Source organism: Trematomus bernacchii, unplaced genomic scaffold (genome assembly GCF_902827165.1).
Source record: "Trematomus bernacchii unplaced genomic scaffold, fTreBer1.1, whole genome shotgun sequence".
In the NCBI taxonomy this organism is placed as follows: Eukaryota; Metazoa; Chordata; class Actinopteri; order Perciformes; family Nototheniidae; genus Trematomus; species Trematomus bernacchii.
In genome coordinates, this window is record NW_022987689.1 from 4,538,739 (window position 1) to 4,556,144 (window position 17,406).

The 17,406-nt window shown below is 38.2% G+C and overlaps 1 protein-coding gene across 1 annotated transcript in view; it reads right to left on the reverse strand.

The window, feature by feature from the left end:
• Positions 1-7,721, reverse strand: part of tnn (tenascin N) — a 33,945-nt gene extending 26,224 nt beyond the window's left edge. Inside the window, exon 1 of the mRNA XM_034137157.1 lies at positions 7,616-7,721. The gene's annotated coding sequence lies outside the window, so the exon portion shown is untranslated. The remainder of the gene's footprint in view (positions 1-7,615) is intronic.
• Positions 7,722-17,406: the final 9,685 nt, after the last annotated feature.

Below are 17,406 nucleotides of genomic sequence, written 5' to 3' on the forward strand. Positions count from 1 at the left end.
TGTTGCATTCTACAAGAGAAATGATACGGGTACCATCAATTAGGGAACCTCTTTGTAATGCATATATAGGTATGCTGTTGTCTTATATTACAAAACAGAAACAACAATAGAATGAAAAGTAAACTCCTCACTGCTGAATTCAACTACACGTAAGATTCTCAAACATTGGGACCTAACACAATTCTTGATACACTTATGAAATATATATCACATCTGTTTTTTCCAGCAAGTTCATAGGCCTCAAAGAGATTGGATCTATGGCATAGACTTCTGAAACTGTAGATGTTAGTCATTACAGCTGTTTGAATCTGAGTCTACGGGTTGAAAGAGGGTCACATTTGTGCCTTCCAGACGGTGTTTAGAGAGCGGAGGACTTAAATACTATCTCTACAATGCAGAAGTTATATTACATTTAGTGAGGCATGCTGATATATATTTAATTTCAGGCAAGCTGTTCCATTGTGTCACTGTGGTGTGTTTGTGTGTGTGTGTGTGTGTGTGTGTGTGTGTGTGTGTGTGTGTGTGTGTGTGTGTGTGTGTGTGTGTGTGTGTGTGTGTGTGTGTGTGTGTGTGTGTGTGTGTGTGTGTGTGTGTGTGTGTGTGTGTGTGTGTGTGTGTGTGTGTGTGTGTGTTCTGCCCCTCATTCCACAGCATGGCAGCAGTCAGTGAGCAGTCATCACTTTGCCAAAGATCGCTCAGAGATTTGCTCTAAACCATAAATTGTGCTCAGTCAGGCGTTGCAGAGCCTCAGAAACGTGCCCTCAGTGATGATGTCATTGTGTCTAATGACAGTGATGTCATGTGAACCTAAAACCTAGCAGCACCAATATGCCTTCCCGGAAAGCAAAATTACAGGTTTCAAAATAGTATCTTTTTAAAGACTTTGATCTTTATTTAACACTGATGTAAAAGTTTGAATTGCTGCAGAATAAACTTTTGATCTAACTTTGTTGAGTGTGTGTGGTCTATGGAAACACAAACCCTCTAATAGAGTGACAGTAAAAAAAAAAGCCCAGTAATAAAATGTTGTGGGTCCTGCTGTGTTGTTTGACAGCTAGAAAACCACACTGCTATATTATATCTTTCAAGCTTACATAAATACGTTGGATTTGTTTCAAATGATACAGGATTATTCAATGGAATATGCATGCTCTGCAAAACCCAAGAGTTGAAACAATACTACACACATACTGTATAACCAAAAAAGACAGCAATAGGAAAGAGAGACAGAAAAGTGTTACCCCAGACTTTACAAGCATGACATTGTGATTAAAAATATCATTGTTATTTTGAGCTAAGAATGATTTAGTGGGAACTATAAAATATTTAAGTAATTTAGCTAAATTAAGTTGATTTTTTATACAGGTTAAGCGCAACTCTGACTGGGAGACATCAACCCGTAGGGAACCTAAACATGTGCCCCTTGAGCATCAAAGACTAAAACAGATGGAAAAGTAGAAAATGAGCAGAGAGAGAAACAGATCCTACAATTCCCCCAAGACACTGGGAAGCTTTGCCAGAAAATTAAAATGTCAACAAGTAGATCTAAATCCTGCCAATCCTCCAATGATACCATTATCAGATTAAGTAAGACTCTGAGTGGTTGAGAAAACCTGAACCTTTGAATATGTAAGAGATGGAAAGGTACTTCACTTACTCAATTGGACTCAATTTGTTTTCAGTAAAATAATCTTTGGCTTACTGCATAAATCCTTCCTCCGATGATTTACACAGGCTGTAACTCAAGTAGTTCTGTTTAAAAAATATCCAGTCTTTTAAATAGACATGTAATTACCATGACTTTTTCTTTTTATGTCTCAAAATGCAATACAGCTGAACTTGTTAGGTTATTTTATTTCTATTTTATTGCTGCTGGTCAAAAAGTTGAGGTTGGAGACTGGTGCCTGCAAGAAATTCAAGCTATGACATCACTGGGAAATTACTTTTATGACCCAATGTGAGGGCCACATCTTTAGTGGATGTTTTATCAATGGCCAAGACTTTGGAGGGCAAACCGGCGATGAGGTAAAAGAGATATTAAGAGAAGGAAATATAAAAAAAACACATAGATTGAGAGAGATGTAGTGACTGAGAGAGAGTGAATAGGTAAGAGAGGGAATGATGAAGAGAGTGTGTTTGAGTCAGTGACAGTCTAGCACAGCAGTTCCAAACCTTTTTCAACTCAGGGCCCACTTGAGAATCACAAATGTTTTCGTGGCCCACATTCAACCATAAACAATACGGAGGCTAAATAAAGTTCTGATTGGTCGATTCAGAACATGTGACACGTTGTAAATCCAGTATAACAGACCGCTGTCAAGGACTGTAATGATCGTTGCTAAGGAGAATCAAGAAACAGAATGGAAAAGAGGTTAAAATAATAAAAAAATCTTAATAATGAAAATGTTTCCACACAAATCATAATGTTTTGCAAATTATTTGGCGGCAAATATTGAATTTACATTTACACCCTTTAATATTTTATTTGGGCTTTTAGATGAAGACTGCACACAGTTAATAAATACAACTATTCTTCTGGCTAAAAATACATATTTCTAAAAGTCAATCAAGGAGTAATCTTAATTTAAGGTGTTTGAAGAGTAGATTAAAAATACAATTTCTTTTGAAAAAAATGATTGCCACAAAAAATCAAAGGGGAAATAATTAGCTCTAACGAAGAGTGTGATTAAAGCAACAATACATATGCTTGCCATGTTGTGTTTTTGGTGGTTTTTGGTTGTCAACCTATCCTAAGAACTGTTACAGGATTTGTATTTTGAAAAGTATATGTAACTTTCTTTTTACTTTTATTTTTTTATAATATTTTTATTATATCATAACTTAGTACTTTTTTTTTGTAACATTAAGCTGTCTGTGGCTCTTTCCTGCTGTAACGATGCAAATGTCCCCTCTGTGGGACTAATAAAGGTATTCTGATTCTGATTCTGATATTTTTGTTTGTGAAATGTTGAAGTGATCCTACTGACTGTATCTTTATTTCTTCTGTTTTTGTTTTGTTTTTGTCTGAGATGGGAATGTCATCTCCTATATGTTATTGTTATGTCCATGTTTGTGTCTTAAGCCTGTACAAAATTTAAAATTTAAATTAAATAAATAAATAATAATAATAATAATTTGGCGGCCCACTTGCAATGCCTTCGCGGACCACTAGGGGGCCGCGGCCCACAGGTTGGGAACCGCTGGTCTAGCAGTTAGCCACATTACCGGCACTATGCTATAGCCATGTGGAATGGCACTGAGAACTGGGGCATTGAGATGCTTAACAAGCATGTTTATAGCTCCCTGTCAAGGTTTTTATTTGATGCTTGCCATTTTCAGACCCTTTCCTTATTTCTTTTGGAAGAGACAGCACTGTGACCTTCCAAGCATAGCAGACGGCCACTACTGAGTACTAAGAATGTCCCGGTGTAGGGAAAGAGAGACAGATGGAGGGATTAATGGAGAGAGGAAATGGGGGAATAGAGAAGAAGGTGGGGCAGTCACATTAGAGAGTTACTGCCAGAGAGATATGGAGGGTTTGATGGACGATTAAGTAGAAAAATAGTTGGTCTGTTGGATGGATGGATGGGTGGAATCGATTGAATAGTTATATCCTACAAGTAGAGTATGGGTTTTACATGAAATATAATACAATACTGGATGGATGGAGCACATATTGGGTATTCTCCAATCCACCAGTAACAAAAAGATGTTGAACTCAGGTTTGGCATCAAATTCACAGTTCATGATCTAAAAGTAGTTGACTGTCATGAGTCACTGTAAATCAATACGCGAAACAGGAAGACAGAATCGCTTAAGTCCACTGGACGCTCTCACTCAGCACACGGCCGTCCAGATAGCATGTCAGCCTGCCTTTCAAACCCTCAAGTAAAATTCAACATGTCCATAAACACAGTTAAAAATTCCTTCCTGACAATAACTTCTCCAAGTCAAAGCAAAGCTATGTCAATGGGCCTGTAAAATGTTTGTTCACTACCTGTGATGTGTATTCACTCTTTTATATGGAAGAAAGACGTGCGTGGGACTCTGACCATGTGTGTACACTGTGTAAAACATGTTATTTATAGCTCACAGGGACGAGGGGGATTGCCTCCACATGTATTGTAACAACAGCACTTTAATCACCAGGAGACAATGCTGTCTGGATCCACAGACGCCTTTCAGTGAAGGCTTGTGTCAAGCTGTATTTGTGTTTCTAGAAAACTAGATATTCCCTTTAGAGTTTTGAAAACAGTGAATGCGCTTAACATTGGGTTGAGATCAACAGGGATATGGAGTGGAGGACAACAGGTGAAACATAAATGAACAGCTTTAGAAAAAACTTGTATTGGGAATACAGATACACACAAAAAGAGATATGCAAACGACCCTATCCTCTCTAAAGAGCCATTAAGCTTCAGACAGAAGGAAGACTGTTTGGCCAGGTCTCAACTCAAGACCAGTCTCATTAGACCAAACCAAAAGCCTAAGGAGAGAAGAAGGGAGGGTTTAAATAGACCAGCAGCTAGGTCCTGCATTTATGTGCGGTAACAAACTTGTAGACGTTCCTTTTCCCTTCCTTTCCTCTCCACAGCTTGCAGACAGAAAGGGGGAAATGAATAAAACGAAGCTGAAAGCAATTATCGTCTGAGAGCAAAGCTCATATCTTCACGATACTGTCGGCGTCCCGCTGCCTTACTGGCCACAAGTAGCCCCTTGATAAGGCCTTGGCTTCATCAGAAACATCGAGGATTCAATCCCCTTAGAGGGGCTGTCAGATGAAAACCTAACCAACTGAGCAGAAAGAAAAATAACATAACCCGAGCATTAATAAAACCTAAGTCTAAGTTCTGAAAGAGATACGTTTTTGAAATAATAAAAATGTGTTTTGAATAGCTTTCATGTGCCATGGGGCCATTTTCAATCAGTGAAAGTTAATGAAAGAAACTGGAGTTGTGAGTTTTTCATAAAAGCAGTCACGTTATGCAATATGAACACTTTTTTTTAGAGTGTAGGTCTTTCTCTCTCTCTCTCTCTCTCTTTCTCCCTCCTGCATGCGTCCCTCTTTCTATCGTTTTGCATGGCTGAGGGCCCACATCTGTAGCTCATTTTTCTGAGGGCTTCTGTGTATCCCCTGAGCCAGCACAGTAGCATTAAAGGTAAATCTACTGGATCGACAGCCCTGTGAGAATATCTATCACCCATGCACATAGTTATTATAAATATTGATGTTATTATCACAGAAGAAAATTAGTGCTGGCAGCTATGTTGACATATAATTTAGGATTATCTACATCAATGGGGAACTGGATTTACAAATCATAAATAATAACTTGGGTATATTCTTTGCAGCAATAAAGGCTTACAGCAGCTCTGAATGGAAAAACTCAGATTTTTTCGATTGTTTAAACATTTACAAAAGCTCAAACTACGTTTTAACTGATCAAAATATAAAACATTTTTTAGAGTATCTAAACTAAAATAACATATTTATTTAAATAATTTGGAATTTCTTTATCTTTATACGTTATTTGGTCAGAAAACACGTCATTCACTAAGTTAAAGTAACAATACCACATTATGGAAATATTCCATTATAAGTCAAAAAAGATCCTGCCTTAAAAATGTTACCTAGGGAAAATGATCAGTTTAATATTATTATAAAACTGGATGCTTTTTGTAAGATGTATTACTAATGCATTAACAGGTAGTGCTTTAATGTGCGGGTTAAAGTGGACCTATCATCAGGGGTGCACATAACTGGTACGCAAGTACGCATGCGCGGCAACAATCTGAAATGCGTACCGTCACTTGTGTCACAAAGCGCATTTGCGTACCGACGTACTTGTGAAGCTTTTCCAGAAGGCGGTTAGATCGGATGACAGAGTCGGTCTCCGGGTGCACAGACAGGGCTGCTGTTAACGTCGGTCTGTACAGCAGCCCTGCGCTAAAACAGCTGATCACAACGTTCACACGCTCCGCGGTCAGGAAGCTGACAATCGCCAGAAGTTGGAGTACCAAACACTGACTCCAGGTACTCATCTGAGTACCTCACTGAGAAAGTTGTGTGCACCCCTGCCTATCATGCTATATTTGAATAATATAGTGTAGGACCATACCTATATAAGGCATATTTATACTTTTTTTTTTTCAAAATACCAAACAGATCATGCATTTTAGCCATGCCTCATTTTGCTCAATTTGACAATTTCTAGCTCTGTTTTTGCAAGGGCTGATTCTGTGAGAACAGCACCATCTACTGGCCTGGCATATGTACTACAGCGTCTCCAGCGCTTTCGAACGGCAATGGCCATGGCTGTCTCCTCCTGATTGGTGGAGTTGGCCCAATAGCCGTAGCGCCACTGTCCTGACGTCAGGACAGTGTTCAAATCTGGATCAGTTTTTATCAGATCCGTTGCAGCCCCTTTTTTAGAGATTTGGGTATGGAGGAAAATAGAGAGGGTTGTGTTTTCTGACACTTGGTGAGTTCCCTGGAACACCGGGGACACATATTCATGTATAAAAGACGTACAAATGTGCATTTTGCATGATAGGTCCCCTTTAAGCTAAATGTAATTGTTTTATAATGTTCGATAGTTAAATGTATAACAATGCATATTTTTTACGAAATAGTTATTTGTTTTAGATAACATTTTCATTTTTAAAGTAACTGGTAACAACATTTTCGAACAGTAGTTGGATAGTAGAATGAAATAAATTATTAAGTATAAGTACAACACATTTGTACTTCAGCGAATCAGCTCTACTTTCCTCCTCAGGACATTATACAGCACTTTCATTGGAAGAAAGACATGTCTGAACAACTTCATAACACTTTAATGCTCATATTACTTCATATCAGTGTGCCAAACCCCATCACATCAATATTCATCACTGACCAAGATTTCCACTACTTTCTTGTTGCCATGCAAAACAAACTAACAGAGGAACCGCTTCGGTCGAGGGACACTTCCAAATTCCAGGTGTCAAGTTAAACTGTAAAATGTCATGCAACTTAAGGCAAGGTTCACATGAAAGACTGCATGTGGACTGTTTAACCAAAGTCCTACCATCCATCTGATTATAAACTGGTAGATGTAGAAAAAGAGTTGAGACAGGGATACAGTGGAAATCAGGGAGTGAGTGAAAGACAACTAGAGAGTTTAGATGGATGGAGAAGAAGAAATGGAGATGGGAGAGGAAGAAAAGCTGAAAAATAGCTTATTTCAACTCCAATTCAATGTCCATTTGGTTGAGAATGTGTAAAACAACACTATCAATAACTTTGATATATAGTAAGATAGAGAACCAAAAGGTTAAACACATAATGGAGCCCTTTGAGATGATGTAGAATTGTCCAAGAGCACAACAAAAATAACAACTTTAAATTAACAGCATATTTTTTTCTGTTGATAGAAAATAGCTAAATGTAATGATCTATATTAAAACGATTTAGTCTGAACCAGAAACACACCTACAGGGTAATGAGACTCACAATTGCCACTAAACTAAATCCCTTACAAAAAAAGAAATCACATATTGAGGACAGACATTAAGTCGCATGCTTAAATCAATATGAATGACAGAGAAGGCTAATATGAAAGTGTTGCCTTACCCTTGAGAGTTTTCTTTGACTTTCTCCTCCTTTACTCTCTTTCTTTCTCCCCTTTTCTCTGAAGGACTGAGCGTCACAAAGCCTCTCCCTCTGCCACCTGTTGACAGCCCTGGGCCAATGATTCAGAAACCTCCACACTGCCACTGACTTTTGCTCTCTCCCTCCCTCCCTCTTCAATTGCTCAAATCTGTCCCTAATGCCTATAGGCCAATGGGTAGTTAGTTTGGGAGGGTCTCCTCTCCTCAAGTGATTGAAGAAAAGGGAGAGGAATAGGAGGAGGAGCACAGATAATGAGCAGCTCTTAATACTTTTCCCCCCTGTGGGTTAATCATGCCTCTTACCTTGCTCATTCATCATATCAACACCTTAGTCTATTTTAATAATTTATTTTAATCCTTTCCCCTGCCTGTATGCTTTACTGTAGCAGGGGAGGTTGATATGAATCACTTTAGCAGGAGGAGTGTGGGGACTTCAACGTTAAAAGTTGGATTCAGGAGCAAGATGGAAGCCAAAGTAAATGTCGCATAAGGGTAGAAGGAACCACAGGGGAGAGGGTTTTGATATAAAGAAATACATTTTTAAAAGTCTATATAAGAAAAACTCTTCAAATAAAGGGCACGTTTATAGTGAATTACTTGACTACAACTGATAACCTGTAGATATTTTAAAGAAAATTGTGATAATAATCGGTTCTTTTGAGCATTTATTATTATTGGTTGGATGATTGGCAGTAAGACAACCAAAAGTCTTGATTTGATATTTACAGACTTTTCTCTCCAAAATGTTCCTCCTTCTGTGAAAACAGACCTCCACCAAGCATGCTTTGAGGACACATGGCAGGATAAGTCCTTCAAGCCGACAGAAAACCCACACAATCCCCTCAGACTGCATTATGGTCACTTTAAAGTTACAAAGAAAACGTTTCAGTTTGAATTTCTGGTAATGTATGTATGCTCTGAAATGATAAAGTAGGCCGACAACTAAGTTCATGCATACAAAAAGATCACAAACATCTGCATGTTCTACCCTGACCATCACCAAAGACCCCAGGTGTCAAGGTTGGCAATACTTTACACTGACAGCGGCTGTTTGTCTGTCTCTAAATATAAAAGTAAGGGTTCGAATTTCTGTGGGAACCAAGAGGACGGTGGGATTGCCCAAGTGAAACTGGAGCTGAGGGGCCTCGTGTTGTTGTTTGTAAAGAAAACACCGCTTAAATGTTTAGTTGCATTCTTTTAAATGTTGGACAACTAAAGGTGTTTGATGAATCTGTCTTTGGCCATTATCTGATAAGATGCTTAGCCCCATAGCATAGCATTCAGTGCACAGGAAATAAGTGACAAATAAAACCAATACTGAGATCAGGTTCAGGTTCAGGTTCTTTATTTGTACCCGTAGATTTTGTTTGCAGAGAAAGACAAGGGATCCATCCTGACACACTCTAAACACAAACACAAACAACAGACACATCTCTAATAAAAGGACTAGTAAAAAGTACAAGTACACCCTGCTCCGTCAAATCTCAAAATATTTCAAAAACATTTAAGAAGGAAAACACTAGTACAAACATTGACATTCAAAATTCATAATTAAATAAATAAATAGGCATCTGTGTGATGCTCCTATGATGTGTTAATTTGTGCAATAGCTGCTGGGATAAAACAGTTTCTACTCTTTGGGACAACTAACCTCCGGCCCGAAGGAAAAAGCTTAAATTCTGAGTGCAGAGGGTGGGAGTCATCATCTAATATGGAGCTGGATAACCGCTGTAACTGCCTGAGGTACAGGGTCTCCAGGTTTAGCTGTGGCTCACCAATCAGTCTGCTGGACCACTTTACGATCTGACTCAAAGAGTTTCTGCTCTTTAAAGTCAGGTTACCAAACCATGACATTAGTGAAAAAGACAGAATTGACTCGATAACAGCACGATAAAACATGATCATCATTGTTTTGTCAATGTTAAAATAGGACAGTTTCCTAAGACAGTACAAACGCTGGTGCCCCCTTTTGCACACAGCTTCACAGTTTGGATCAGAGCTCAATTTTGAGTCAATAATTGTCCCGAGATATTTGTATGATTGCACAAATTCTGCTTTCTGATTCGCGATTGGTAAGACTTCATGTATGTGGGGATGTCTTCTAAAATCAATGATCATGTCCTTGGTTTTGCTTATGTTCAGTTGTAGATAGGACTCCTCACACCACCTGACAAAGTCGTCAATGACAGGCCCGTGGCTGGTCTCATTGTCCTGGAGCCTACTAACAATTACAGAGTCATCTGCATACTTTAAAATAGTCCTATTTTCCCACTTACTTTGACACATATTAGTGTAAAGTATAAATAATAGTGGTGAAAGGACACATCTTTGTGTGGAGCCAGTGGAGGAGCTGACTTGATCAGATAAGGTCCCATTCACCCTCACTCTTTGTGTCCTATTGGAAGAAGAATCCAGCCCATAAGATTATTGCTTATTTCAAATAGTTCTAAAAGTCTGCCAATTAAAATATGAGGATGAATTGTGATAAAAGCAGAGGAAAAATCAACAAATAAAAGTCTAGCATGAGATCCATTTCCCTCCAAGTGTTTAAAAAGTAAGTTAAGTAAGGTGACCATGGCATCCTCTACTCCTCTGTGTGGCCTGTAAGCAAACTGCATGGGATCGAGTGCATGCTCAGTCTTCCTTAAGATTTCTGCTCTGACTAGTTTTTCCCATGTCTTCATTAGAATTGATGTAAGTGCAACTGGTCTAAAATCATTAAGAGTTTTGGGGCCTCTGAATTTGGGAACAGGGACAACCACAGCATCCTTCCAAACCTTTGGCACATGCTGTGTCTGTAAAGACATATAGTGGAACACAGGGCTAAGTTCTTTTGCATAGGTCCATGACTCTTATTTATTTTTACTAAATGGAAGGCCTTTTCCACTTCCCTCTGGTCTATATTAAAATGCTTATTGTCTTCAAGTTCAAGCTTCAATTCAGATATATTATTACTGAAGTCAAATGTGTCAAATCGAGAAAAAAAATGATTTAGGGCATTTGCAAACTCAACATCTGAATTAAAGCCATCCAGAGTCACATGGCAGCTATTCTTTGTTTCCCGGAGGCCTGTTATGGTTTACATGCTACTCCAGACTGAGCCAAGGTTGTTTGCAGCCATTTTGTTTTGAAGTTCAGATTTAAAATTCTGTTTAGCTTTCAGAATTTCTATTTTAAGTTCCCTATTAGCATTATGCAGATCAGAGGCACTTCCCTGTTTAAAAGCTTGTTACTTTTTCTGAATGCTGGACTTAACCGCCTTGGTCACCCATGGTTTGTTATTAGGGTATATTTTGACTTGCTTACACGGAATAATCATGTCTTTACAAAAGGCTGTATATGAGCATGTTACATCAACAAGTTCATCCAAGTCGGCACCACAAGACTCTTTAAACATATCCCAATCAGTGCAGTCATAACATTCCTGCAACCAGGCTACAGATTCTTCTGTCCAGACATTTAGGTCCTTTGTCAATGTTTTCTCTCGCTTCAAAACAGTTTTGTATATGGGCAGTAGATGCACACAGTTATGATCAGCCGAGCCCAGTGGGGTTAATGGGACTGACTTATAGGCTTCCTTTACTGACCCATAACACAGGTCTACGGAACGTCTACACAGCAGCGTTAAAAAAATCTTGAAACGCTTCTGCCCATTCACTTTGAATGGGGTGACGTCACTTTCCCTCACTTTTCGCCGAAATGGATTGTGGGCAGGCGAGCGGAGATTTTCAGGATTTTGAGGATTCAAAGTTGAACAATGTTCAACTTTTGAGGCTGAGGTGGAAGCGTCAACCAATCAAATCCCGTGTACGCAAATCTGACAGTTCAAGCTCTAGCCAATCAAACGGCGTGTATTCTGGGAGAGACATACCGCAGGTCATTTCCTCATATTCCAAAACATGGAGGAGAAATTAGCGGTAGCGAATCAATCACCCGGTGCTTTATGACCAGACCTACCGGGATATAAACCGGAGGAGCCAGGCATGGAGGGAGGTGGCAGAGACAGTGGTAGGTTTTCGCCTGTTTTGGGGAGTTTATATCCAGTTTACTTCGGGCTTTTTTGCTTCGTATGTCGCGGGCGGGAGATTCATGTGATTGGTTGCTCGCAAAAAATCCTCAAGCTTCAGATACGCCCACCTCCAAGATTTTTTTAACGCTGCTGTGTAGACGTACCGTTATGTTTTATCCCGCCTGGTTGGACAGGAGACATATTGATAAAAGTTAGTGAGTGTCTTTTTAAGGGTCACATGGTTAAAATCACCAAGTATAAAGTTGGGTGCGTCAGGTGAAATTGACTGCAGTTTTTGCACCAAGTCAAAGATAGTGCTGGATGTAGCAGTGAACCTGTATAGCAGCTAAAAGGCTGGTGACAGTAAATAATCTGTTTTTGAAAATAGTAATTAATAAAAAGAAAGTCATGAATTTTAAATTAATTATATAAGGGAACAGGGTGTTATTAACATATTGATACTCTTTAGCCAAGTTGATATCATAATAATTCATGGTATTTATTTGAGTGTTTGTGCTCAAAGCGCTTTACATTACATTATATTACATATTAGACATGTTATACATTGAATACTGATATGATACTGATATGGCTAACTTGTGGGCAAGTGGCTGCTTGTTAAACATCAGCCAAACAGACACATTATGTTTAATTTGGTTCATGTTTATGTTCAATATTCCCTTTCCAATTTGCCTCTTATGAGGTAAGATTTTTTAATAATATATTTGCCTATCTTTAGTAAGAAAAAGAAAAAGCAAAATGTATTATATTTATAGAGAGGCAACATAACTCCTGAAAGATAATATCTGTCATTGTGTCTGCACTGTTTTTAGAGGCAAACTGCTCCTTGGACTGAGGATAAAGATGGATGAATCCCTGATTGCTCCATAATGACACTGTCATCACAGCCATTACATAACGTATACTTCCTCTGAAAGTAAAAGAGTACCCTTGGAACATCAGTGCATGTAATGTACAGCAGCAGATTTGGTGCTACAGCTGAGCTTCTGACCATCTTATTTCCATGATCAGAGAGCTTTGAAACTATAGGACACTTTCAATTATACTATGCCGACAGAGTAAAAGTAATAAAGAGGCCTTGATTTGTTTTCAACAAGTACAAATCTCTTAAGCCTTTTTCATAAGAAAGAAGAATCTGATGTATTAATTAACTTTGAATTTGAGTGGAGGGTAAAAAGATTTGGATTCAAGTTTTTGTGAAAGAAAGGAACCCTGATATGATATCCCCAAAACTCATAAGCCTCAAATTGGTTATACTGCAGAAATCAATGACTGAAGAGAACTGTCACAGGGCAGTGTGTTTAAAGAAATAGCTTTGTCTTAAAATGAGAGTCAGGCGGTACACTAATAAAAGACTGAAATATTTCTCATAAATTCTGTGACATAGTGCTTCTAGACGCACATATAACCTATACTGGTAGCCACCAAGAGTTTGCATGTCTGGTATGTTGGTTTCATAGTCTGCATGTCTTTTGCCAATACTTGTGTCCTTCATGTTTGTGTGTGGGAGTAGATATGAGAGCAGTCTGTTGGTTGCTTATCTGAAATCAGCTTCAAATGTGTGGACCCATTTACTTCCTCGGACTGATTCCAAACCAGCACAGAGGAATGAAGTAACACACACGCACGCACACAGACACACAACCACACACACACACAAGCCAATCACTCAAATTACAAATTTGTCAACATGTTTGTCACAAGTGTCAACCTGCGTTAAGTCTCCATTTCAGCTGACATCTCGTCCAAGTGCTAACTAAGTCCTAACCCTAATTTAAGGAACATTTTTCTAAAGATCTTTTTACTTTGGCCCTTTGTAGTTTGGTTAAAAATACCAACCAATCACAACCTTGAAAAACATCCTTCCTGTGGAGTTACAACTTCAACCGCAATGTAATGCACTCAGTAGTAACTTTGCATTAAATGGTAAAAAAATAAGGGCATCCTTCATGCTTTGTCAATCCAACTCTCCAACCATTTCTATCACTGATCAAACTTAACAAATGTCTTAATTAATCCTAACAAAACCACTGGAATCCTCATCCTCAGTGAAGATAAGGACACACAGAATTTAAAATCGTCACATTTAACTTCATGCATGCACTGGTCTGCTGTTATGACTACGTGGGAGGTGATGACATTTACTGCACTTCATGGGACAATGAGAAAATAATTGGTGCATGCACTTTCAGGGAAATGTGACTGTTTCCCATTGTAAGAACGTGTTGGTTTCAGCTAATGTTAGGAAACTTACCCCATATTAGCAGCAGATGCAACAAATCCCCCACAGAAGTCACAGCGGGGTACATTTTATATTATGTTTCCTTTAATGTCATGCATGTCTGTACTCTGTTTCGCTGAACTCTTAATGGAAGTTTCCACACACCTTCAATTCCCCTTCAAGTTATTCCTGTTCTTTTACGACCAGACAAGAAGTTTACACTTTTAAAATGCAAGCCATGACAAGATAAAAGGTCAACAAGTCGGCTTTATATCTGGTATACTCCAATTGTGAGCGAAAAGCAGGGTGGTGATTTCAACCATCCTCATCCTTCCTTTTTTTTACTAGTCTATCGCTGCCTTTATATCCTCATTAAGCAAAGTTGTAACAATCACTATGTGGGAAAAAAGTGGATCTGCTTCCTCTCCCCTGTGATGCTTTTTTTTAACCTAAATTTGAAGCACCTTTGCATAAGCAGTCTCTTTAACTCTACGTGATGGATAAAGCTGCCTTGTTTCATTTCATCACATTAAACAAATTACAAAAACAAACAAAACTTGTAGGATCTGATACTGACAGATTTACAATGCACAACTATAAGAGAATGTCGGGAAATGACTGCTGGGCAGCACAATAACAACACGATTCTGTTGTGATTAATTCCCTTGTTTCATCTCTGGATGACAGTTGAACATATTGGTATAGACACGACTTTAGCATCTACTTTTCAATTAGGTTGGGATCTGGTTAGTAGGGCTGGCCATGTGTTTTTCATTTTTTCTCATGTTCTTTAAACTTTGAGCCTAGACGCAAGCTTCAAAAACAAAGTCAAATCATTATCAGGGTAGGAGTTTTGTTGTAAGTGAATGTTCATCGTCGTGTTTTATATTTATTTGCTGATTTATGACCTCAGTAAATTCAAGGCACAGACAGCTTATCATCAAGGTTGTCTTTGGGCATTGCTCTTGGTTGCTATGCATACTAGGAAGCATCCTACAAAGCGTAGGCAAGACATTGTGGTTGTGAAACAATAGTTACAGTGTTGCTCATTTTAAAAGTGCTGTTAACATCTTCCACTCGCAACATTCTTTCCTATGAGACTGCGAGAGGAGAGCAACATAAGTAGGTACAATTCAATTAAAAGCTTTACTGTAATTGTACAACCTCATGATAAGAAGTCAACACTTAGTTCAAATTATTTCAATACATTGTTAGTCATTTTGTTGTCTTAACATTTACCAGTGCATTCCTGTTTGCCTTCACACATGTGTCTTATTAAATAATCATCATAATGAGTACTAACTCAAAAAGGTTACCTTAAAAGTTAAGCATTACCTCGATCTTCCTTCCCAAAATGTGCTCTTCAGCATGTTTTGGATTTGAGTTTGAATGCTTTCTAAATAAAGGAAGTCATTTATTGTCCACTCCTCATCGCCAGCCACAGCTCTTTGCTATCATCTTGTTTTTCCTGCCAGCGAAGATAAATAGCAGCCCTCCTGATGCTCATATATTTCGAGTTAGAATAACCACATGTGAGAACTCGCAAGCGTTGTTTACAAAAGGGATTTCAGCTGCTTAACGTCCCGCTATAATCAACATGATACTTGGATACATTAGCAGTAAAGCCAAAGATATAATTAACAGAGCTTTATGACGAATGGGTGTTATCACAGAGAACTTTACCTTAAAGAATGAACGTTTTTATGTACATTTTAATCTACATAGCTCTGTCCGAAGGTACTGTAACAAAATCCACCTACCACAATGTCTAAAGCTTAGTAATTATTTAATCTATCGTCACTCTCTTTAGGGTTCTGAGAGAGGGTCTGGAACATAACACAAGCATATCTATTTATGATTCTCTCTCATTTAGGCCTTTCATACAAAACATGTTGAAACATTTAAATAGTTTCTTCCTTTTAGACACAAGTCTTACTTTTAGTTTGAGGCCAAATCAAGACTTGTTGCCACCACCCTTGTTCTAAACATGCTTTCCGCTGCCACTGCATTTAATTGAACTATTCATATCTTACACTGTACTGTAACTTGTATTCAAGAATATTTTACCTGTGTTATTCTATATTAGCTTGTTTTATGTTTATTTATTCTCTTTGCTTTTTGATTACTGTTTTTAAATGCTATTTTAAAATGTGTTTCCGCTGCAGTATTTCTTAATGATCTTAATGTATTTTTTGAACTGTTTTGTGTTGAAAGGTGCTATATAAATGCCTTGCCTTGACTTGCCTTTCAAATTGGAAATGCTTACACATGCTGGATGCTGTGTAAAATGAAGCACTGAGATAAAAAAAGAAAAAGAAGTTTGAGCCCTTGTTTACTATTGTTGGAATCTGGTCTGTCTTGATCACTTGCAAAGCTACCAGAACAATCAGGTACCGGTTTATTTTTGATGCATTTTAAGGAATTTGAAATTATTTCAAGGCTGGCATCTAGATGTGTTCAATGTTCTGTCCCTTGTGTTGATGACTTTGAAGAATGTTGATGAATGTCTTGGATATGTTCATTTTCTGTAATTTATTCATTGTTTTCATTTTTAATTATAATGTATTTTGTTTATGTGTCTGCAACAATGTGCATGGTGATGTTGATTGTCTAAGGCCATGCAGCAACTCTTAAGAAAGAGCTTTTGAATCTCAATACAACTCACTTCTGGTTAAAAAAAGAAATTATGCAATATCTTGTTTGTGTAATTATTACAAAACTGAATGATGAAAGTTGATGTTTTACAAAAGGTTATGTACTCACATAATTATTGGCCTATAGCAGACATTTTGTATTATTACTGTGACATGGCCTCTTGCTGAAGCTCAACCACCTGACTGTAGCTTCATATTTGACTGAATATGAAATAGTAATCATTTTCTGAAGCAAAATAGCTTCACCCTAAAGAGATTAGCCCCCATGATGGAAACACTTGGCCTGTATCAGATGGACCCTCCAGTCATAAGTGTCTGAGGCTCCAGGCCACATTAGTGTATATACATTTTGATGGCATCGTCCATTTATAACTACTTCATGTCTATATGTGCAACTACTTTTAGAAACGTAACCCTGAATCTTCATTGTATCTTTTCAAGTAAATATACAAAAAGCAAAAGCAAAGTCTTTGAACTTTACATTTAATCACCCACAGGCTAACTGTGGTGAGGGAAATGAAACTTCACTGATTGCGTGTTTCCTTCGGATCTGGAAACTGTTGATTGAGAGGGCCGATTTGATCACAAGTGGGCGCTCCACTATGAAAGGCTCTGTTAGAAATGGGAACTGACAGACAGATCCAAATAGCACCCGTAGATATCTACACATGAAATATGTTTAAAGTTTGACTACATGTCTGGCTTGTCTTGGGGTTTTAGGCTAGATTAACACAGCACAGCTCAAAGCTGACATTTTTCCATCATTGTGGTAAAGAGACGATTTTTCCCTTCATGTCTAAACCTACACAAATTGGAATCACACATATGTCATTGTTTATGTGGCAATG